The following is a 23,845-nucleotide window of genomic DNA, read 5'->3' as shown; positions in this document are numbered from 1 at the left end:
CCATAATACTTTCAAAGCATGGAAACATGAAACATTAGATGAACTCCTAATAAAATAGGTGGCAAGGAAAGTTTGTAGGCCACTTCTCTAACCCTCTCCAAGATCTCAAAAGGACCAATACCTAGGGCTTAACTTTCCCTTCTTTCCGAAACTCATCACACCATTCATGGGTAGAACTCTGAGTAGGTCCTTCTCACCCACCATATATGCCACATCACGAGCTTTCCTATCAACATAACTCTTCTACTTCGACTGTGCTATACGAAGTCGCTCCTGAATCAACTTTACCTTCTCCAAAGAATCCCAAACTAGATCAGTTACCAACAACCTAGCCTCTCCAGGCTCAAACCAACCAATCAACCAACCAGAGAATGACATCGCTTCCAATTATAAGGACTCATACGCAGTGATCTAGATACTCGACTGATAGCTATTGTTGTAGGTAAACTCTGCTAACAACAAAAACTGGTCCCACTAGCCCCCGGAATCAACAACACAAGCTCGTACCATGTCCTCCAAGATCTAAATATTACGCTTGGATTGCCCATCCGTCTGGAGATGAAATGTCGTACTCAACTCGACCTAAGTGCCCAACTCACGCTGTACTACTCTCCAAAAATTGCTTGTAAACTAAGTTCCTTGATCCGACATATTCGAAACAAGCACACCATCAAGGAGAACAATCTCTCAAAGATAATTTGGGTCAGCTGCTCTGAAGTGTAAGTAGTCATGACTGGAATGTATCGTGCGGACTTGGTCAGTCTATTCACAATGACCCACACCGCATCAAATCTCCTCAAGGTTCGTGGCAACGCAACTAAAAAATTCATGGTGATAATGATATATTTTACCTCTGAAGTATGCCACCCGGTACTAACTTATTGACAGTTGAAACACCGAGCAACATACTAAAAAATATCCTTCTTCATGCTCCGCCACTAATAATGCTGCCTAAAATCATGGTACGTCTTCGCAGCATCCGGATGAATATAGGCCTCCTCAATGATCAGCTCTCTCAAACAATCCACATTTGGAACACAAAGCTAACCCGTGAAGCATCATAATAGACTGTATAAGAACCCGGTCCTGAAGGCAAAACCAGAACTGGATCTATAGTCAAGGCAATCTTGAGCTTCTGAAAGCTCTCATCACACTCGTCGATCCACCTAAATGGGGCAACTTTCTGCGTCAATTTAGTCAATGGGGTTACGATAAATGAAAACCCATCCACAAAGTGGTGATAATACCCAGCTAACCCTAGGAATCAACACACACCCAATGCTAACCCGTGAAGTATCATAATAGACTGTATAAGAACCCGGTCCTGAAGGCAAAACCAGAACTGGATCTATAGTCAAGGCAATCTTGAGCTTCTGAAAGCTCTCATCACACTCGTCGATCCACCTAAATGGGGCAACTTTCTGCGTCAATTTAGTCAATGGGGTTACGATAAATGAAAATCCATCCACAAAGTGGTGATAATACCCAGCTAACCCTAGGAAACTCTGGATCTCTATAGTAGTAGATAGTCAGGGCCAACTCTAACTTGCCTCAACATTCTTTGGATTCATCTTAATCCCCTCATTGGACACCACATGGCCCAAGAATTCCACCGAGTCTAACCAGAACTCACACTTGGAGAATTTAGCATATAACTTCTTCTCCCTCAAAGTTTGGAGCACAATCATCAATACTCCTCCCAACTCTGTGAATACACCAATATATCATCAATGAAGACAATGACGAAGGAATCTAGATAAGGCTAAAATATGTTGTTCATCAAGTGTGTAAAAGCTTCTAGGGCATTGGTCAATCCAAAAGACATCACCAATAACTCATAATGGCCATAACAGGTCCTGAAAGTCGTCTTAGGAATATCTAAAGCCCTGATATTCCTTATCTCAAGTAAATCATCGAGAATACCCTAGCACCCCGATCAAATAAATCATTAAAATGTGGCAGTGAATACTTGTTCTTGATGGTAACATTGTTCAACTACCTGTAGTTAATGCGCATCCTCATAGAACCATCTTTCTTCTTCACAAATAGTACTGGTGTAACCCAAAGTGACACGCTAGGCCTGATAAAATCCTTATAGAGAAAGTCTATAACCGTTCCTTTAATTCTTTCAACTCTGCTGGTGCCATGCGATATGGTGGAATAGAGATGAGTGCCTGGCACCAGATGAATACCAGAACTTACTCAATAATAGAAGTATCAGCACTAACATCTCTCATGAAGGCCAAATATGCCAAATACCCCTTCTGAATCATCCATTGAGCCTTCAAATATAAAATCCCTCTATACGGAGTATGACTAAGCAAAACTCTCCACTCCAACCTAGGCAACCCCGGCATCGCTAATGTCATAGTCTTAGTGTGACAATCAAGAATAATATGGTATAGCAATAACCAATCCATACCCAAAATCACCTCAAAATCAACCATACCAAGCAATAAAAGATCGAATCTAGTCTCATGACCCTCAGTGGTAACAACGCAAGACCGATATTATCACACCACAACCTTGGAGGTGTGGCCGGCACCCGGTGCCCCAATACCCGAGCGTACCAATCTTGATACCTATAATATACTCAACCATATGTGGGTAGACAAGGCCTGTGATGAGTGATTACCTGATCAAAAGACACAACCACCTACACACAGAAAAGGCCCAACATACATACATATACAAGAAGGCCGACACAGCCAATATAAACACAATGGGTCCACTAAGAAGGCCGCCAAAGCCACACAAGATTACTACATACAAGATGTTTATCTACAATCCTCTAGAGAGTACATCAACAACATCTTATCAGGACAAGACCTCGATATACCCAACTATGTATATACATACAACCACCATACATATCAACTCACTAAACAGACCAAAAGAAGGGATCGTCTGAATTTCTATTTGAACCTGCAGGCATAAAACGCAGCACCCCAGTAAGGGGTCGTTAGTAAGAAAGATGTACATGAATATGTAAGTCAAGTAATGTACATACATAAAATTGAATGTGAATGAATAATACATAAGTCAACCTGAAACTCATAGCAAGCCTATTATGGCATACACTATCACAATCATGGATATATATATGCATGTATGTAAAAATCAAGCCACTCAATAGGGCCATATAATATATTATCAAGATACTATGTGGGAAAATCATGTCATAAAAAAAAAGTACCTGGCCTCAAAGAGAATTCGGTCATACCTGGCCTTAATAGGACTCGGTAATGTCTCATGTCATATCATAACGTACTCGGACTCAGAGAGGACTCGGTCGTACCCAGCCTTAATATCATAACCATCATATTTTTCTAGTCATATAACTTATAGAAACTCGGGCAGCAACTTTCCTGTTGTTACTACATCCCAATGACCACTAAGGATCATCAAATCCCAACAACAACAACGACAACAACAACAACAATATAATCTAATATGATCTTCTCCAATTATCTTAATAATCATATCGAGCGGCAAGCTCGATTTACAAATAATGAAACTTAATCTGAATTCACTTCTTGTTTCATAAATCTGGCTGCATTACTTGTGATATTATACTTAGGCTTACCATATCATTACACCTTAAAACAACCCAAAAACAATCCATACGCCTATAGTTCCACCTTCACTTTCAGTTCATAATCTTTACATGTTTTATTCTTCATTTCCCTTAATTGATACATGAATAACTTTAAAAACATCATCCACAACATAATCATGTTATTTTCCAGCCATCACAAATCATATTTATCAGGTCAAAACAGCCTAACAAAACAGTAGCCATATCTTAGGCTATTTTAATGATGTCTTGTAGTATTTTGCTTCAAACTACCTCACTAACACTTGTAAAAACTTAAGCACAAAAACAAGGAGATAATATACTTATCTTATATAACAACTAAAAATCAAAATCCAAGCTCCTCTTAGCTCACAACATCCCTTAATGTCATCACAACATTATTGAATCTCTTTCCGCTATCTTTACGGGGTTCTTGGTGTTAGATATAGGTGGTTTACTTTAGAAATCACCCTTAAACATTTGAGAGCTCTTAGAGAGACTTTGGAGAGATATGAGGTGTGCTCTGGTCGAAAAATGATAGAGATAAGGGCTTCCCCCATTTTTATAATAAAAAGGATAAGCTTCCACCGCCAAGGTGGGTCCCATAGGGGCTGCATGTGAGGTCTCGCAAGTGAATATCCCTATGCTCCAATATCGTATTGATGAATGGTTTAATGCATCGGAAATTAGACTCGTAGATCTTAAATTTGGTGGGTAGATCACCCCGTAAATGCAAGCATATTGAGAAAAAAGCTCAGTGACATTAGACGCAAATTCAGTAAAATTTATGAACATAACTTGTGAATACTTTTCCCGAATTTTCTTTTACAACTCGCCTAACTTCAAAACTTAATACACGACTATAACACAATTCAGATACCTCATAACATGAACTTCTTAGAATGTTAAATACTCTTAGTATTACCCTAAAAGTATGAGTTATAACATTCCTAACTTGCCGACTTTTGACGAAACTTATTTGCTTATGTTCGTTTAACTTATAAACCTTCTAACATGTGCTATGCATGATTTTATATACTCATGAACTTGAGAATAGTCTTGATATCCAAGCTTATGTCGACTAAATGAAGACACACTCGTACGTGTGAAAATGTGGGGTGTAACATCCTCCCCCCTTAAGGACATCCTTCCTCGAATGTAAAAATCCACGGGGTTTAAGTCATACATTTTACTAAACATATAACTATTCATACTACCCTGTGTTTCTTACAAGGCTATACGAGCTTGTATTCATTAGTCAAGGAATCTTTATGGATGACGATTACCTTAGGTTGATTCTACTTCTTTCATTGTAAGATTTAGATATTAAACGAATCGAAGAAAATAAGTTTCGTCAAAAGTCGGCAAGTTGGGAATGTTATAACTCATATTTTTGGGATGAGACTAAGGTGCTTAAGATGATAATATGATGATGTTATAATGTATTTCAGTTGTATGATAGTTGTGCATTGAGTTTTAAAGGCAAGCAAGTTATGAAAAAAAGCCGATAAAAGCTATCGCAAGTTACGTTCATAACATATACTAAAATTTGGGTCTAATATCACATAGCATTTCTCCCAATATACTTGTATTTACAGGGTTATCCCTTTACCAAATTGAATGTCTACGAGTCTAGTTTCTAATGTATCAAACCATTCATCGATATGACATCGGAGTATATAGATATTTACGTTTTGGCGAGATTACATAGACAACCTCTATGGGACCCACCTAGGCGGTGGAAGCTTTTCCTTTTGTTATAGAAACAGAGGGAAGCCCTTATATCTCTCATTTTTCGGCCAGATCACACCCCATATCTCTCAAAAGTCACTCTAATAGCCCTCAAAGATTTAAGGGTGATTTCTAAGACGAACCACCTATATCTAACATCAAGAACACTGTAAAGGTAGCGAAAAACACTTTCATGATGTTGTGATGACATTAAGGGATGTTGTGAGATAAGAGGAGCTTAGATTTCAAGTTGTAGTTTCTATATAAGGTAAGTATATTATATCTTTCTTGTTCTTAAGATTTTACAAGTGTTGATAAGGTTGTTTGAAGCAAAATACAACAAGATAACATTGAAATAGCCTAAGATATGGATACTGTTTTGTTGGGCTATTTTGAAGTGATAAATATGATTTGTGATGGCTGGAAATTATGGAATATAACATTATTATGATGTGGATACTGTTTTTAAAATTATTCATGTATCAATTAAGTGAAATGAAGAAGAAAACATGTAAAAACTATGAATTGAAAGTGAAAGTGGAAGTGTAGGCGTGCGAACTATTTTGAAGGTTGTTTTTGGGATATTTTGTGTTGTAAATGATATGGTAAGCCTAAGTATAATGTCACAAGTAATGCATATAGATTTATGAAACAATAATTGAATACAAATTATTTTTCGTTGTTTGTAAATCGAGCTTGTCGCTCAATATGATTATTAGGATAATTGGTGAAGATCATATTGGATTATATGGTTGTTGCTGCTATTGTTGGTAATTGTTGTTGTTGGGATTTTGATGACCCTTAGTGGTATTTGGGATGTAGTAAAAATAGAGGAGTTGCTACCCAACTTTCTATAAGTTATACGACTAACTAGCCAAATACTATGGTTACAACATTATATGTTGAGGGAAATATCACTTCACTTGTTGTAAACGCAAGAAGCTGTGTTGATCTTGGTTGAGGAATAAGGAAGAGATACTAAGGTATGTTAAGGCTCACTCTTTATTTATTTTGGCATGATCTACAAAGAATGTAATTATAATGCCGTTACTTCAAAAGGAACTTTATTCTCAAGATTAAAGCTTATGAGCCTTAATATTTTATATTGTTGTAGTTCATGTATCTTATTGTTCTCTATCGGGATCACTTCCCGCCTTGATAGCCTTTGAATATTATGTCTTATGATCTTTGTTGACTCTCAGACAATTGATACAAACACAGTTACATAATGATAATCGAATGATAACAACCTTGAGTCACTCCGATCAGATCCATAAGGCCCTTCAGAGTTATTCCTTGCATTGCGCTTACCGCGCTATAGTCGGCCGAGTACAAAACTTATATGTGCATTCTGCTATAGCTGGTTTTGACATTACCGAATAATATTAAGGTCGGGTATGACTAAGTCCTCTCGAGGCCGGGTACGTTATGATATGATATGAGACATTATCGAGTCCTATTAAGGCTAGGGATGATCGAGTCCTATTCGAGGCCGGGTATGTTATGTTATGACATGATTTGCCCCACAGAGTGGCTTGATACTATATTTATAGTCCCATTGAGTGGCTTGATTTTTACAAACATGCTTGTTATGAGTTTCAGGTTGACTTCTATACTCTTCCTTCACATTTTATATTTATTTATGTGCGTTACTTGCATTACATATTCAGTACATATTTTGTACTGACGACCACTTTGAAGTGCTGCATTTCATGCCCGCAGGTACAAATAGAGATTCAGGTGATACCTCGTAGTAGGTGACTCGACTCAGTTGATGTTTGTCACGCTCTCTACTTCTGGAGCTGTTTAATGAGCTGATAGTGGTTGTATTATTATACATAGTTGGGTATGTCGGGGTCTTGTCCCAACCAGATATTATTGATGTACTCTTTAGAGGCTTGTAGACAGTTGTCTTGTATATAGTAGTCATATGTGGCTTTGTCGGCCTTCTTAGAGGACCCATTGCGTTAATATTGGTCTTGTCGTCTTTATTGTTTATATACGTATATTGGGCCTTTTCTACGTGCAAATGGTTGTGTCTTTTGATCAGGTAATCACTCGTCAAAGGCCTTGTCGGCCCACGTATGGTTGAATTTATTATAGGTATCAAGATTGGTACGCTCGGGCCTTAGGGAACCATGTGCCCCACATCCCCCAAGGTTGAGGTGTGACATTGGAATATGAGGAGCTACTTGATCAGGCCTAAAAGGACGACCTCTACTATAATGTGACTGGCCTCCAGACGAGGTACCACTAAAGCCACCTGATCCACGGGGTCTCTTGGCCTCCCTCTCCTCTCTCTCATGACGGCGAACTATGTCCAAGAGTCTAGCAATTTCAATCACCTGATCAAATCTAGCATCCGTCTTAGACTCTCAAGCCATGCCATATCGTAGACCATAGATGGGGCCATCAATGAACCTCTTGATCCTCTCCCTATCAGTAGGGACCAAAAATATTGCATGACGTGCCAACTCTGTGAATCTCATCTCGTACTGGGTCATAGTCATGCCCTTTTGGCGTAGATGCTCAAACTACCTATGCAACCCCTCTCTGTGAGTCCATGAAACAAACTTCTCTAAGTAGAGAACTAAAAACTGATTCCACATTAGTGGTGCTGCACCAGCCGGCCTGACTGACTCATAGGTTTGCCACCACCGGTAGGCTGGCCCTATCAACTGGAAAGTAGTGAAGTCGACTCCATTGGAGTCCACAAGACCCATTGTGCGAAGAATCCGGTGACACTAATCAAGGAAACCCTAAGCATCCTCTGACTCTCCTCCACTAAACTAGGGAGGACTATCACGCCCCAAACCTAGGGAGGCGTGACCGGCACCCAATTCCATACTCGTCCCCAGCGTACCACTCTGTAACTATGAAATTTGGAGGAGTAGTCCTCAACTTAGGCCGATGAGGCCTTCATGCAAGTTGATAATACCAATCAAGACTAACAGGGCCATATTCTGAATTATATGAAAATAGCGTCTCTCTCATATGAGGGGTAAACATACCCAAAAGCTTATATATATAACCGTGTAGGCCGATGAAGCCTCCATGAACACCTATTGATATACAAAATATACAGGATTCATCTATAAGCCTTTAGAGATAATAGAGTTGTATCATGGTTGGGAGAGGGCCTCGACCTACTCATCAAACCTGTATATATAAAATGGACTCCAAAGTGTAGACCTGGTAACTCTGGGGGAGTGGAGTTTATCAATCTGGCTGATGTTTGGATTTGTCTACTAGGAAGGTCTATCCGGATGTCTATTACAATCGGCAGGCATGAAATGCAGCATCCCTAGCAAAAGGGACATCAGTACAAAATAATGTACCGAGTATGTAAGGCAACAGAATAACTAAAAACTAAGAATGAACTGATAATATAAAAACTGAAAGTAAGTGGGAGTCAAAGATGATCTAAAGATATGCTTATCTACTGATACTGACTCAACCCTCTCAATATAGTAAATAAAATAATTGTCCGGCCCTATAAGGCTCGGTACATGTAACAGATCTGCCGTAGTAGGCTCGCTCATAGGCGCTCGGCCATACTAGGATTTGTAACTCGGCCATTCGGGGCTTGCTCATAGGTGCTCGGTCACAGTAGGCTCAATATATAACTTACCATCTGATCAGAGGTTTCCCAATAGGAGCCTACCCACCGATTAAAGCTCGGTGGTGGTAAAAATACTGTAATACTGTATATATATTGACTTTTTGCTCTCTTGAGTGAAAGAAGACAATACTTAGCTAAATATAAGGTCTCAATAAAGGAGAATACTATAACTTATGAGACTAGGATAATGTAAATAAGTAAATATAAGGTCTCAATAAGGGAGAATACTGTAACTTATGAGACTAGGATAATGTAAATAAGTTAAGGAGTACGAACTTCTCTTTATATCTCGTTATCAAACGCATGTAGTTACAGGATCATTCCAAAATGAAGGAAAGGTTTAACCTTAACATACCTTATTAAAATCTGTGCAATAACCATGTTGAACTCGTCTCGTTACACTTCAATCTACATCAACAATAATAAGGTTATCGTTAAGCTACGAAAAATGCAACTATCGTACAATGAACGAGAAGTTTATTTTATATTAAAATGGGCAACATCTCCCCTGTTTTCTTTGCTTTCCCAATTCCATAGACCAATAAGAAGCCATACAACCATCACCTATATAATTTTTCCACCACAACACAAATCAAGCTGCACAACAACAAGTGCATAAAACGTCACTAACGAAGCTACTATTTAACATGACAAACGGCAAGCTCAGCCTGAATCCCTTTTGAATCCTTTAACCCCAAAGTAATTCATTCATTAACTTAAAAATATATCCAGTATGATATAAATTACAATGACAGGACTTCTAACCTCCTATTCATCTCCTAATTCACCTTCAAACAACCCAACAATCCAACAACAACAACAAGTACAACTTTCCATTGTTCTGTTATTCTTTCTCTTTATATTTAGAGTACCAACAACAAGTTAGATATGTGGACAATATATTTATAATAATAACATCATAAGAAAGTCATTTTCTAAGGTTTCCAACCATTTGAAGTTATAATAATAAGAGAAAGAACAACAGAGTAATGTAACTTTGAAGTTATATTGTTATAAATACATTGTCCACATGTCGAACTTGTTGTTGGTACTGCGAATATAAAGAGAAAGAACAACAGAATAATGAAAAGTCATTTTCCAAGGTTTCCAACAATTTAAAGTTAATGGAAACAACCTTTCCAAAATAGTCCATTAAAAACAATAACATCTCAAACTATTTCAAGTCTCATATTGTAGTAATTTGCACAAATAATGCAACCAACATACAAATAACTTCAAGAACATGTAGTAGGTTGCTATACTCACCTTATCTAGTAGAAACAACATGATATTTTAACCAAACACAGCCCACAACTATCCTCAATGACACCACAACACTATAGGTGTTGTATTCTCTTCTTTAATCAACTTTTGGTGTTCAAGTTGGTGTGTAAACACTTGTAGTTCACCTTGAAACTCTAATATATGAAGGAGTGAATGATTCTTACCTTAATCAACAAGAATAAAATGGAACCTGAGGTTACTTCACTTTGAAGAATCCTCCAAAACAGACACAAGAGGAAGAATTATGATCTAGCAAGCACGATGGGATTTCTATCATTGAATTCATGTTTTTTATCATTGTTTTTTACTATAGAATCATGAAGACTGATTTGAGAGTGTTTTGGGAGAGTATACTGTCTGGTTGGGTTGAATAATGAACCCAAACGAGCTTTGCCTCGATCTTTAAAGGTTGGAGAATCATCAACCACCTAAGTGGGTCCCATAGGGGATGCTTACGCAGTTTCACAAAAAAGGCAAATATCTCTCTAATCCGATGTCGTGTTGACAAATGATTTAATGTGTTAGAAACTAGACTCATATATATTCAATTTGGTAGGCGGTTCATCATGTAATTCCAAGTAAATTGGGAGAAAAGCTCAGCTACATTTGACCTAATTTTCAACGCATTTATGAATGTTACTTGTGATGACCTTTTCCAATTTTTGTTCCACAACTCTTTGGAATTCAAAACATAACACACGGCTATCCTACCACTAAAATAACCCATAACATAACCTTTTTATCATGTTGAGCACACTAGTCTCACCCCAAAAATACCTGCTATAAAATTTCCAACTTGTCGACTTTTGATGAAACTTATTTTCTTCAAGTCGTTTAGATTCTAAGACTTCCAACCCTCTTGGTGCTTGGAGTTCATGATCTTAAATATTTGTAACCTACAAGGTAACACTATTAACTTACTTTATGTACTTTCAAAGTTGATCTCATTTCTGAGTATACATCAATTAACTTACGACATAATTTTATGTACGAAAACATGGGGTGTAACATGGACGAAGACCCCTTTTGAACATTCGTCGTCAAAAGTTGATGGATGCACTTACCAATCTCATAACAAATAGATCTTATGAATACTTTAATATTGTCCTGGCAACTGTTCTGTGAATAAATCCAAAGTCCAGGGCATTCCCCTCTTTATGCCTCTCTCTCACACCACGACTTGTGGTCGGAATTCTTTCAATTTCATAATTGTTGCTACCTTCTGTCCTGCAGCCTGTATGACTCGGTCCTTGTATGCGTGCCTATGCGACTCTTCTCTCATTTTTCCTCCAGATTTTAGCCAATATCTAGGCCTCACTTTGTGAAAATACACTAGTTTAATAGGATCCCTCTCTGGACATCTATAGGTGTACTGAAGTTCTTCGCTCGGTACATTGTCAAACTTACGACTATTGCTATATCTTGTTTCAAAGCCTCAGTTATCTATCCTTATGGCTTTACTGCATTTAGGTAGGTGATACTATGCTATAACACTTACTTCGATTTATTATTACTAAGGTTTTCTTCAAAACTCTAAGTTACTCTCTCGCTGCTTATCCTACATGAATAAATCTAAGTCCTTTAATGCTTGCTTATTACTATTCATCTTAAGAATGACAGCCAAATCTCATCTCATAGTTTGGAACTTTTATCCATCTATTGTTGATTAACCTTAATGTTGATCTATAATCTACCACTGATAACTTGAAACCTCTTACGTAATACATTGTCACTAGGGCTCACTTCTCATCGAGGAACATCTGAAGTTATTTGCCTGATCTACCTAGGGACTATACTATACTTCAATAACCTTATTTCACAACATCCCAACATGATTCATCTTATGGGATATTCCAATCCCGTGCAATTCATGAAATCCCTTTTCTTTTAATCATTACTCAATCAAAGTCCTAAACGTCATCCTCTTATCTATCACAATTACACCCTTATTCTACTACTAGGGCAGCATTTCATCTCTTCTAATTGCTCCTACTCTTAGACTCCTCCGAGTTTATTCGAGCTATAATGAGCCTTCTATAACTTACGAAAACCAACAGCTCTCCTGTTTAATAGGCTTAATCCCGAGGCCTTACATATTCTCGTCACCTTCTCACTCACCTTTTCTTATCCTTACTCCCGTCTACCTAAAACCTTGTCGCTCTACCATACTTTAGCTTGCAACCTACACTTATCTATTTATACTACTCACAACCTTCCTTTAACTTACTAGCACCATAGATTTCCTTATGTTATTCTAGAACCTAAAGCAAGACATCACATTGTCTCTAACTCTTCTTTACTCTCTTAACTAGGCCTCTCAATACCCGAATACCATAGGCTGAAAGATTTGATACTTACAACACCACTATTATATCTAGATACTAAATTATGATGCTTTTAGCCCTATATCTAAAGTCTGGACTATTCATAATCTTCTGCACTTGAGTATCTCATACCTTCTTTACCTAAACCTTACTTACCTTTAAATATGGCATCGTATCTTTTGTCGTTTTTCCAAACCTCCCTTCCACATAGGTGGAATTCACATCCATATCTTAAAGCTCTACTATAATACTTGCACCTCTAGTGTATACAAAATTTGGCAGGAGCTTCATACTGACTTCTTATGAGGCTGGTACTCTTCTAACTGGCTTTACTGTAGAGCCATTATAAAATATGGCCGATGTACTCTCTCTCTTGTACCTCTAATATTATGAGTGATTTTGCAATGTTCTGAATTATGATTTCTATAATTATCTGGGTCTAATAATTGGACTCCCCATTTACTTAGCTATTATACCTCTAGGTATTCCTCTCCTCTCTCAACCTTTATGTGGGCTTAATCTTTCTCCCAATCTGCGGCTCAGGGTATTAGTTATTACATTAGCCTTTCGTGGGTGCTATGGAACATCCATGTTTTAATATTCTAACAATTCAAGACTTTGTCTATGATGTGGACTCAATTCTTTCTTTTGCCTTTCAACATATATATGCTGCATGGATAATAATACGAAATCTTAAATGCGTGATTAACACAAGTAACTCTGAGTCATAGATTGAATAATTCCTTTTGTGCCTTCTCAGTTGTCATTAAACGCAAGCAATTTGTCACGACCCTGGTTCGCCCTCTGTGAACCATCGTGACGACACCTAGTCTCTACGACTAGGTAAGCCTAACTTTGTGGAAGATAACCAAACTTGCGGAAGTAAAAAAATTTAAAAACAGAAATAATGCAATAACAATGTGTAAATGTGCCGCTCGGCATACACCATGTTTAACTCTCAACACCAAACATAAATCCAAGACCCGGAAACCCATGAATAACAAGCTAAGAAAAGAAATACTACATGGCTCTAATTCCGAAATTTCTAATAAAGAACAGAAAAGTACAGAAGGGCTAAATATGAAAGGCATGAATAGAAAGGGGCTCCTTGGTCTGTGGATGCGGCAGATGTACCTCGGAGTCTCTAAGCAGTCACCTCCCTCACCGATAGTAGGGCTGATCAGCGGTACCTGGATTTGCACATGAAAAACATGCGTAGAAGGGGCATGAGAACACCACAGCGGTACTCAGTAAGTGCCAAGCCTAACCTCGGTTGGGTAGTGACGAGGAAGGTCAGGGCCCTACTGAGATTAAATACAATATAAGGGTTAACTGTGTGGAATAAAACAATATAAATAAGTGCAACAGTAAGAAATAACATAGAATTGACAGAACAACAACAACTAGAACAGAGACAAAACAAGCCATGGAAAGAAATACAGCTCAACACAGAGATAACAACCGGGGCACCTTCCAGGATACCGTCTTGTAGTCCCAATTACAACTATCAAAATCTCATAATCCACTCGGGCAATAGTAAAACATGATGCTCAGCCCAAAATATTATTTGAAATATCATTTAATATGTTAAAACATAGTAAACATGGCTGAGTTATGAAAACAGTAAAATATAGCATGACTGAGTACAAGTTTAAAGTCAAAACAGTAAGGAAATATCCGAAAAAATCCCCTAAGGGTTCAAATAGATGGTACGAGGCCCAAATATGGCATTCAACCCAAAACATGATGATAGCAAACAGTTTTAAGTCAAATACACGGTAAAATAGTCATTCAGGATGGACTAAGTCACAATCCTCAACAGTGCACGACCCCACGCTCATCATCTAGCATGTGCGTCACCTCAATATAGCACAACGATGTGCAAATTCGGGGTTTCATACACTCAGTAAAACATTTACAATCATTACTCACCTCGATCCGGTCCAAACTCTAGCCTGCGATGGCTTTGCCCTCACGAATCAAGCTCCGGATGCTCCAAATCTAGCCATAATCAGCACATAACCATTAAAATATGCGAAGAGAATAAAGCCCACTCGAAAATATCCAGTCTACATCAAAAATCCCAAAATTGCTCTAACCCGGCCCCTGGGCCAACGTCTCGGAATCTGACAAAATTAACATCAATAGAATCCTCGTCCTCCCACCAGTCTATTCATATCAAGATCATCAAAATCGGATCTCAAATGGCCGCTCAAATCCCTACTCAAAGGTGTCTTAATCTCAAGCCCTAATCCCTCAATTTTCTTCTTTAATTTACACTAATACCATGATTAAACAATGGAAAAATGATCATAAACATGAGTAATGAAGCTCAGGGAACTTACCCAACTGATTCTCTTCGATTTTCCCTTGAATTCACTGCCCTAGCTTGCTTCCCATCTTCAAAAATGGAGAACTTAGCAAAAATTCGTGAAGAAAAACTATATACTTTAGGACCCAAGCATTTTCGCACCTACGGTCCATTTCCCGCTTCTGCGACCAAATCCACCACATCTACAGTTTTCATTAAGTTGCCAATTTCCTCATCTGCGGTTAAAAACTTGCACCTGCACTACCGTAGATGCGCCCATGACACCGCTTCTGCGGTTCCTAAAGGACTTCAACTTGGCCGCATCTGTGGCGGCCTTATGCTTCTGCGATCATCATACCTATGGCCTCCTAACCGCAAGTGCGGTTATGACAGAAACCAAATGCTTCAGCTACAAAAACTCAATTCCAATTCTTTTGTCACCCATCCAGAATCACCCCGTGGCCCCCGGGACCTCAACCAAAAGCACAAACAAGTCACATAGCACCATTCAAACTTGTACCAATCTTCAAAACACCTCAAACAAAATCGAAATACCCAAAATACATCGGATTCTATCTGAAGCTTCCAAAAATCTTTCGAATTACGCTTTCGATCAAAAAGTATACCAAACCACATCCGAAAGACCTGAAATTTTTCACATATATCCCAAATGCCACAACGGAACTAGTGCAACTTCCAAAATTCCATTCCGACCCCTATATCAAAATCTCAACTATCAACCGGAAAACGCCAAAATCTTAATTTCGCCAATTCAAACCTAAACTTTCCACGGAGCTCCAAAATGCATTCCGATCATGATCCTAAGTCCCAAATCACCTAACGGAGCTAACCAAATCGTAAAAATTTTGATCCAAGATCATATATCAACAAGTCAAATCTTGGTCAAACCTTTCAAATTTCAAGCTTCAAACTGAGAACTGTTCTTCCAAATTCATTTAGATTACCTTGAAAACCAAAACCGACGATTTACATAAGTCATAATGCATTAAACGTGCTAGTCATGCCCGAGAACTAGCTAGCGAAGTGCAAAAGCTCAAAAAGACCGATCGGATCGTTACAATAAGGTGCCATGTATGCTGAAGGTTCGGAAGTTGAGATTATGATATGAGAAATTGAGGGTTGAGATGGTCGGGATTGTGTACCAGACATGATGTGATTGGTTTTATTGGCATTGCCATCTTTATTTGAGAACATTCTTACTTGTCTCTGTTCCTGTTATGTCAGTGTTGATTTACTAGGTCATCGTTAGTTATTACCCGTGTTCTCCCTTTATTGTTCCGACTGGTTGTATTTTAATTTCTCTCCGCTTTTGGTATTACCTTGTTATCTTTATCTCAATATTTTATTATCCCATTCTATTCATTTCATTTAACCAGTAGGTGTCTTGACTGTTTCTCATCACTACCCCACCAAGGTTTGTCTTGATACTTACTGGGCACCGCCGTGGTGTGCTCATACTATACTCTTGTACATTTTTTTGTACAGATCCAGGTATTGATCGATATTAGTTGTGCGGGTCATCGCGGTGGAGACTCACGGTAACCTGCTACAATGTTTGCCAGCCTCGGAGTCACCTTTATTTGTACTTATTTCCATTTGTTCCTTTGTTTCGGAACAGTGATGTATTTATTTAGTATAACTATTCTTAAAAAGGCTTATGACTTGTACCACCGGTTTTGGGAGTTGTAATTTGTTAAGAATTATTTAATTTAAAGTTAGAAAATGTAAATGTCATCTCAGTTAATGTTAGGCTTATCTAGTTTAGATACTAGGTTCCATCACGACTCCTTCGGAGGGATTTTGGTTCGTGACAAGTTGGAATCAGAGCTCTAGGTTCATAGGTGCTATGAGTCATAAGCAGGTTTAGTAGAGTTGTGCGGATCAGTACAGAGACATCTGTACTTATCTTTGAGAGGCTACAAAACTGTTAGGAAATTCCACTTCTTTCATTCATTTTCGTGCGATATTGATTCAGCTCGAAGTATATGACTTATGTCCCTATACATCCACTCTTGTATAATATTACGCTCTCAGCGTTCGCTATGCGCCAGTGGTTTGTGATTCTATAGACGGGCTATGAAGGAGTCAGGGATGCTCAGGCATTGTCTCAATGTGTTGTCCATACTAAAGATATAGAGGTATTGAGAGACTATTCAGTTGTTCGTATATAGGCGCAATGGTTTTCGACATCTGGTTGATGAATGCGAGCTTGGAAAGGTTTAATTGGTTGACTAGTCATCGCGATTGTGACAAGGTCACAAGGTAGGTGATGATTGGGAATAGTTCGTAGTATTGGAGTAACTTGTGATTTGTGTTAAGCGAGCCTTGAATGTTAGTTTTACGGATCATCAGACGTTGTTTTCTATGGCTGTGCGCCAAGTAGAGGAGTCCAATAGCGACATTCAGATTCTAGAGTCAGATTTATATCAGTTTTAGCCTGAGGTATGTATATATATGGTATTGGTAGGTTCCCGAATTTGGGGTATGACCAGGGTATGAGATCTTGTACGAGATGATGTTGGGGCTTATTGTATTTCTACGTCAATAATGGATCTACATTTCAACATCAAGGGGAGTCGGAGGAACAACTTTAGATTCACAGGAGGTCTATTTAATGTGGGTATCGTGGTTGTGGCAAAATGGGGTGCTTCAGAGGAAATGCAATAATTTATGAGCTTCTAGCTATGTGGTTCGTGTTATGATCATCTGTATTTGGGACTTTGATTGGGATTATTGCATATTGACTATCCAAAGAAATGGGTCAGCTCAGTAGTGTTGGGTCAGCATAGTAATGGAAGTAATTGGTCCTTTTGAATGGGAATTCTCTACTAGTATTTGTGGCAGCAATCTAGTATTGGAAGGTTTGTGTGACTCGGTTGACTTGGGGAGATACGGTCCTAGTGGCTTAGTTACGTGCGGGTGGATCTCGGGAAGTTCTCGATGGTTTGGGCAATGACTTGATTCTACTGGCTACTATGGGAATAAGGAATATGTTGCGCATTATGGATTTCTTCTAAATAGGTATTAGAAATTAATAGGGTGTTGGAATTGTTGACTATTATATGTGAAGAATGTGCATTTTTGGAAAGGACCTTGAGCTTTGGTTTGCGGGAGCGTGACTAGTAGCATGGTGGTTACTAGGTTTTGAGGCTTTCGAGGTTCATGTTTTGTTACGCGGCCAGAAACTCTATATGAGTGCTTCAGTAGAATGATAGGGTGTAAGTGATATATTAGCCATTTTATTTGCGTAGTTGAGTATGAGTACGGAGATTTTGGTATCCCTGGAGTATTGGGGCTAGATGCCCTCGTATGTGGATCATTTCCTGCTTGCGAATTGTGAAGGAACATTAAGGATGAGGTAATTAATAACATTGTTTACCGTGAAAATGGTAACAATAATTAAATATGTAAATGGGACTCTAAATATACGTGATCTATTTTTATGCTAGTTGTTAAAGCAGTTGATGCTAGACATATGAAGTTTAATAACGAAATACAAGTTAAAATGGGGAAGTAATTAAACCAAGGGGCTTGCTACCCAGGCTTCGGACTGATCGATGAAAGGCCTCGAGGTAGATACCCGGCTCAAGCTCGAGCTATCGGGGGTAACCGGGAAGGGGATAATAGTTAAGATATAATTAAAGAGGGATCTTTATGGCTAATATCAAGCAATAAATGAAGAACAAGTATGAAAGAAATAAATGGAAAGAGTAGTCTCAAGCGATTAAGTTTTTTTTTTGGCAATCCACTAGGCAAGCGCCTAGGGCTAGTTTTTATTAATAATAAAAGGAAAAATACAACACATAGGAAAAGTACAAATAAGGGGGACAATAGCACCGGTATTGTTACCTATATGCCTCGGCTATATAATCACTCCTCTGCGCCTCGCATTGCCTTATGAAGGCAGCCTCACGTAGAAGATTCATGGTGTAGCTGCCGGCAAAGTCTCACGAAGGCATATAATCTAATAGCCATTTGGATAATTTCCAAAGGCATAGGGCTAAGGCAACATAAACTGGGCTAAACCTTACCTTACTAATCCTAGTGAGTCATACAAAAGCCTCGCCTACTAACAAGCATGTAAAAAACAGAGTGTTAATGATTCCCCTTTTATAAGGGGAGGAAATCCAAACTTAGTACAAGATACGTTGAGTGAGAAAGGAAGTGGGATGGAACAGCTAACTAGCTTCATGACGTATACGTAGACCAATGTTAGGCTACCCAGGTAGACTTAATCGGCTCCGGATGCATTCTTCGGAAGCCTCCCATGCTCGTCGGGATCTCGACCAACATTATTCCTAGGCTGGGTGTCAATAGATCTTGAGGGAAGTATTCATGTCGAGGTCTAGAGTCTCTGAGGTGATCTCCTGAAGCACTTTGTCAATGAGAAATTGGTCCCCCCGATTTCACCATACACAGATAGTCTCTGCATTTCTTAGAGAGAAGCAATAAGAAATGGTTTTGACATCCCACTCTATAGGCTCCCATAATGACGTCGTGCTGATGACGCAACCCCTCATTAGTGCTAAAACGTTTCACCTTTTTGCTTTTTCAAGCCTCGTTCTTTGGGGTCATAATGTTGCCGTTGATTCAGCTCCCACGAACGCATTGAATGCGCCTGTCGTTACATTTTTCGAGGGAGATAATGGCATCATCCGTTACATTGCCCTTCTTCTCCATAAATGGGGTGCCTTGTGATCAGTTTTTCATCTAAGCTTCCTCCGATATCCATCCTTTCCTTCTTTCTTTCTATCTTTATTCTTTACTGTTTCGCCATGTTTGAGGCCCATGGCCTCAAAATTTTACGTCGACATCATGCGTGCTACGGCCTATCTCTCGGACCTTCTCTGGTTGGACGAAGCTGTGCTGCTTCAGTGTTATTATTGTTGTTGTTGTTGCTGTCTCCGTTAGTTCGGGGCTATGAAGCAGAGGACCGAATTCCTCCGACCCGAGGAAGTATTTGGATTATACACCACTACTCAAGAGGGGGCTCGGATTATACACCGCTGCTCACCCTCCTTCCTCAACTTAGCGTATTACACCCCTTTTGGATTCCTTGGGGTATGGTGACACTTTCTTCTTGATGTCGCCTCCTAGGCCGGGGCAACGTCTTAAGAAGTGGCTTTATAATAGTAGTACCGGCGGAGTTCATTCTAGCCAGATTTTTCACCCAGCCACTTCTTGTCTCCTTTTGACTTCTCCTTCGTCACTTTGCTCTTCTCCATCGCTTTCCTCTTCTATGTCCTCCCTTTTGAAGATGCCATTCTGGTAGCGTCGAGATGAGAATCCTACGGGGATTGGTCTTGGAAGATATTGTCTTTGAGGTCGCACGCCTGAGGAGATGATGCCGAAGATGCCGCTATTGAGGATGCACCTTTGGGAATAGGCTAGATTCTTAGACTTTGTTGTAAGCACACCCTTCTGCTTCTTTGTTTATGTGTAATGATCCCTCGGGGTTTTTGTAATTGTATGTAGGGATCCCCCGAGGGTTGTTATGAAATATGCAGACATCTTCTTTACTTCTGCTTTTGATTCTTGTCGTGTTCTTGCATACTCTAGTGTGTTTGTGGGGATTTTGATTATATGCCTATGTTGATGATCGTCAATATTCTTTCTAGCCTTTGGTCGACAGAAATGGCTCCTTTCTGAGCTCATCGTTGTTTTCGAAATCAAGCCTAAAGCGTTCCGGTAATCCTGGATCATTGGGGCCCTCGAGCCTCGTAGACATAGAGCACCGAAGTAAAAGTCAACTTCGGGTGCTTGGAGCTTTTACTTTGAGCTTTGACGTAGATAACATTTTGAGGTGCTTGTAGGAAGGTTTCTGAGGAGGGGGATATTCGTACTTAGGCGACTTCTTGAGGTCGAGCCCTTATGGACGCAGCTCGAAATGCTTATTTTTCTTCTCGAGGGAAAACTACAAGGTCGGGTACCACCTCGGAACTGGATACAACGTCGCTGACCTTTTGGGGCTAACTTCTTTTTGACGGAGATTTATGTGGTCGGGTACTACCTCGGGATCCGTACCGAGGCCGTTAGCCTCCCGGGGCTTATCCTGGGTAGGCGAATCGTTGTTGTTTCTCACATATTCATGGGTTGACTCTTGCTTCTTTGGAAGATCCCATTTTAGATAGCTATCCTTTCGCCTTAGCATCGAGTCCTTCGTTTCCTTAAGCGCAAGAAATGTTGGTATAGGACCCTATTTTAGTTTGCCAATTCTACCATAGCTATGACTACTACTTCAGGGCCTACCTAGAAGGGAGGGGAGAGTTCCACTCCCAGTGCTCAGGATCCGCGAGAGTTCACTCTGAATACCATGTCTTCGATAAGAGAGGAACACCTAGAGATGGTGAGGAGAGACTGTGGATGGGGCGAGGAGGTAGCATTGCAGGCGCTTTCCCTAGATGAGAGTATTACGGATCCTGCTTGGATTCCTGAAGGTATACTTATACCCTTTCGCACTAGGCCCCCTTGATAGGGTCTTACTTGATTTCTGCCTGAAGTATCGGGTTACTTTGGCATATATACATCCGTTGTTTTGGCGAGTAGTGCCGATGATGAGATTCTTTGCTGAGAAGGCTGGGCTTGAATTCACGCTTAGTCACCTCGTCAGGCTGTATCGGCCCTTTCATCATCGAGGCCTGCTAACCCTGTGGTGCCGTTCGTCCATGCCTTTTGTTGTTGATGATGAGGAAGATGGGGATCGAGAGTGGGTCAATTCGTCCGGGTCCGGACGACTGACATTATCCCCTTGGAGGTCTCGTGCTTTCTTAGATTCGCTTATAGCAAAAACCAGTTTAGTAATTGTGTTTCCTTCCTCCTTTGATGCAACAGCTTCGTGGGCACCAGGTGCAGTTCCCGATTTGCCTAGCTGGGTCTAGAGGTTGGCGACCCATTCGACTTACGATGAGCGTAGGTGGCGAGCTGTGTCCCGGTGCAGATGGGGAGGAAAATACCAAGGTATGTGCGTACGTTGCTTTTACCTTGGTCTTCGCATATTTGATATGACATTTTCCTCTTTCTTTTGTATTGTCTTTGCCATCGTAGGTATCGGAAAGTCCCCAAGGGTGAGGCTGTGCTCCTCCAGAGAATGGGAGGAGTTGTCGGCTTCCGAGCCAATGGACGATGGTAATAAATGGGATATGCACTCACAGTGTGATGGAACTTTTAGCGGTGCTAAATAGGTCCGTGTCTTCGAGGAGAAAACATCGCCCGAGCCTGCTGTTCCTGAAGTCTTCGGTTCTAGAGCAGTGGTTCCTCTGAGTGATCATGCTTCAAACGAGGTTGGTTCTTCCAGGGCCGAGGGGGCTGGACCAATAGGAGTGTGCTCGGCCTTCGAGGAAGTCCGTCGGCTTCACTTCGTGGTGAGTTACGACATAGTCCTCCCGCATCTCGTGTCTTCCCTTCCTTATTGAGTTTTTCTTCTGCTGCCTTTGCCATGCTTAGGTCTGAGCTGCTCTGTCATGGGTCTAGGCTTCGTAAAGCTATGGTCGAGGGTAAGTCCCTAAGGCTCCTCATCGAGGATAAGGGAGATGAGTTGATGCATTGGTGATATGAGGCATACCGGAGCTCGAATTATGAGAGCTATTTGATGGAGCTGGTAACCTCTCGTAGCATGCGTTTCACTTTTTTAACCCTTAAGGTTAATCTTCTTGCCTATTTCAGTTGCAGAAAAAGGCGGAGGCTCTGGAGTACCTTAGGGGTGAAGCTGACCGAGTGTAGGAATGACTGTGGCGATCTAAGAGCTCAGGTGCAGGCTCAAGCTTCAGAGGAGAAAGGTGCCTTGGCTAAAGTTCCCGCCTTCGAGGCCCAACATGCTTGGCTCGTGACAACGCTTCAGTTCGAGCGGATATGATCGCGAAGCTCAAGTCTAAACTTTCGAAGGTCAGGGCTGAAATCGTCGATGCTCGAGCCGAGATGCATTGAGTCGGACTAAGGCTAATCAGGATATGGCGATTCATTTGAAGGATGCTACTGATGCCCAAGACGAGCTGATTAGGGCCCTCGATCATGAAAAAAGGATTGAGGAATATGTTTGTTTCCCATCCCGAAGAGAGGTGCTTGAAGAGATCGGTGCCAGGGGTTTGTTCTTCTGGAAGAGCTGGCTCGAGCGAGGGCGAATGAGTGTGATGCTCGGTTACTTCTTGCCAACGCCACAGAGAGTAAAGATGAGGCTGGTAGGCCGTAGCCTCTTGAAACAGGGCATAGATTTTGCCATTTTGTATGTGATATTTGTAGAGCACGTTTGTAGATGGAGAACACACTTTTTGCGTTTGTAAATAAAATAAAGCGTGAAGCTTTATCTATTATGTATCCCTTTCTCCTTTGCTTTTGACCAGGCGGGCTGGTTACGGATTTGGAAAGAATCCTTAGATTCATAACACGGTTTCGGAGCTCGTCAGGCAGGACCAGAGGCTCTTATAAGCTTGGTTTGCGGCCTTTAGTTCAAGCTGGCGTTAGAGTTCTTATGCTTTGTTTAACTGTTTTGGGTTTAGTCACTGCATTGGGTTTTGAGTGGAGCCTATTCGACCTTCAAGATTTTTCATCTTCATGGGCGGGCGATAATGGATCTTTACGCCTTGGCCTTGGGCATTTGTATTTTAACTATTTGGGTTCAGTCTCTGAGTCGGGTTGCGACTCGAGCTTAATTGACCCTCAAGTTTTTCTTTCTCTTTTTTATTTTGTGCTGGCGACTATGGCTCTTATGCCTTGGGTCAAAGAGACCTTTTAGGTATGTGGCCCTGAGGCTCGTGAAGTTGGTGACGATGGCTCTTACGCTGTGCCCTTAGGCATGTATAGTTAACTATTTTGGATCCGATCTCCGAATTGGGTAACGACTCGAGCTCATTTTAATCCTCAAGTTTTCAATTTTTAAGCTGGCAACAGTGGCTATTACGCTTTTGGTTATTGCGACCTTTTAGTGTGTGGCTCTGAGGCTCGTTTGGATGGTGACGATGGCTCTTACGCTTTTGCCCGTG

The sequence above is a fragment of the Nicotiana tabacum genome, chromosome 1 (genome assembly GCF_000715075.1).
Source record: "Nicotiana tabacum cultivar K326 chromosome 1, ASM71507v2, whole genome shotgun sequence".
NCBI classification, from domain to species: domain Eukaryota; kingdom Viridiplantae; phylum Streptophyta; class Magnoliopsida; order Solanales; family Solanaceae; genus Nicotiana; species Nicotiana tabacum.
Note: the sequence above shows the minus strand (reverse complement) of the source record.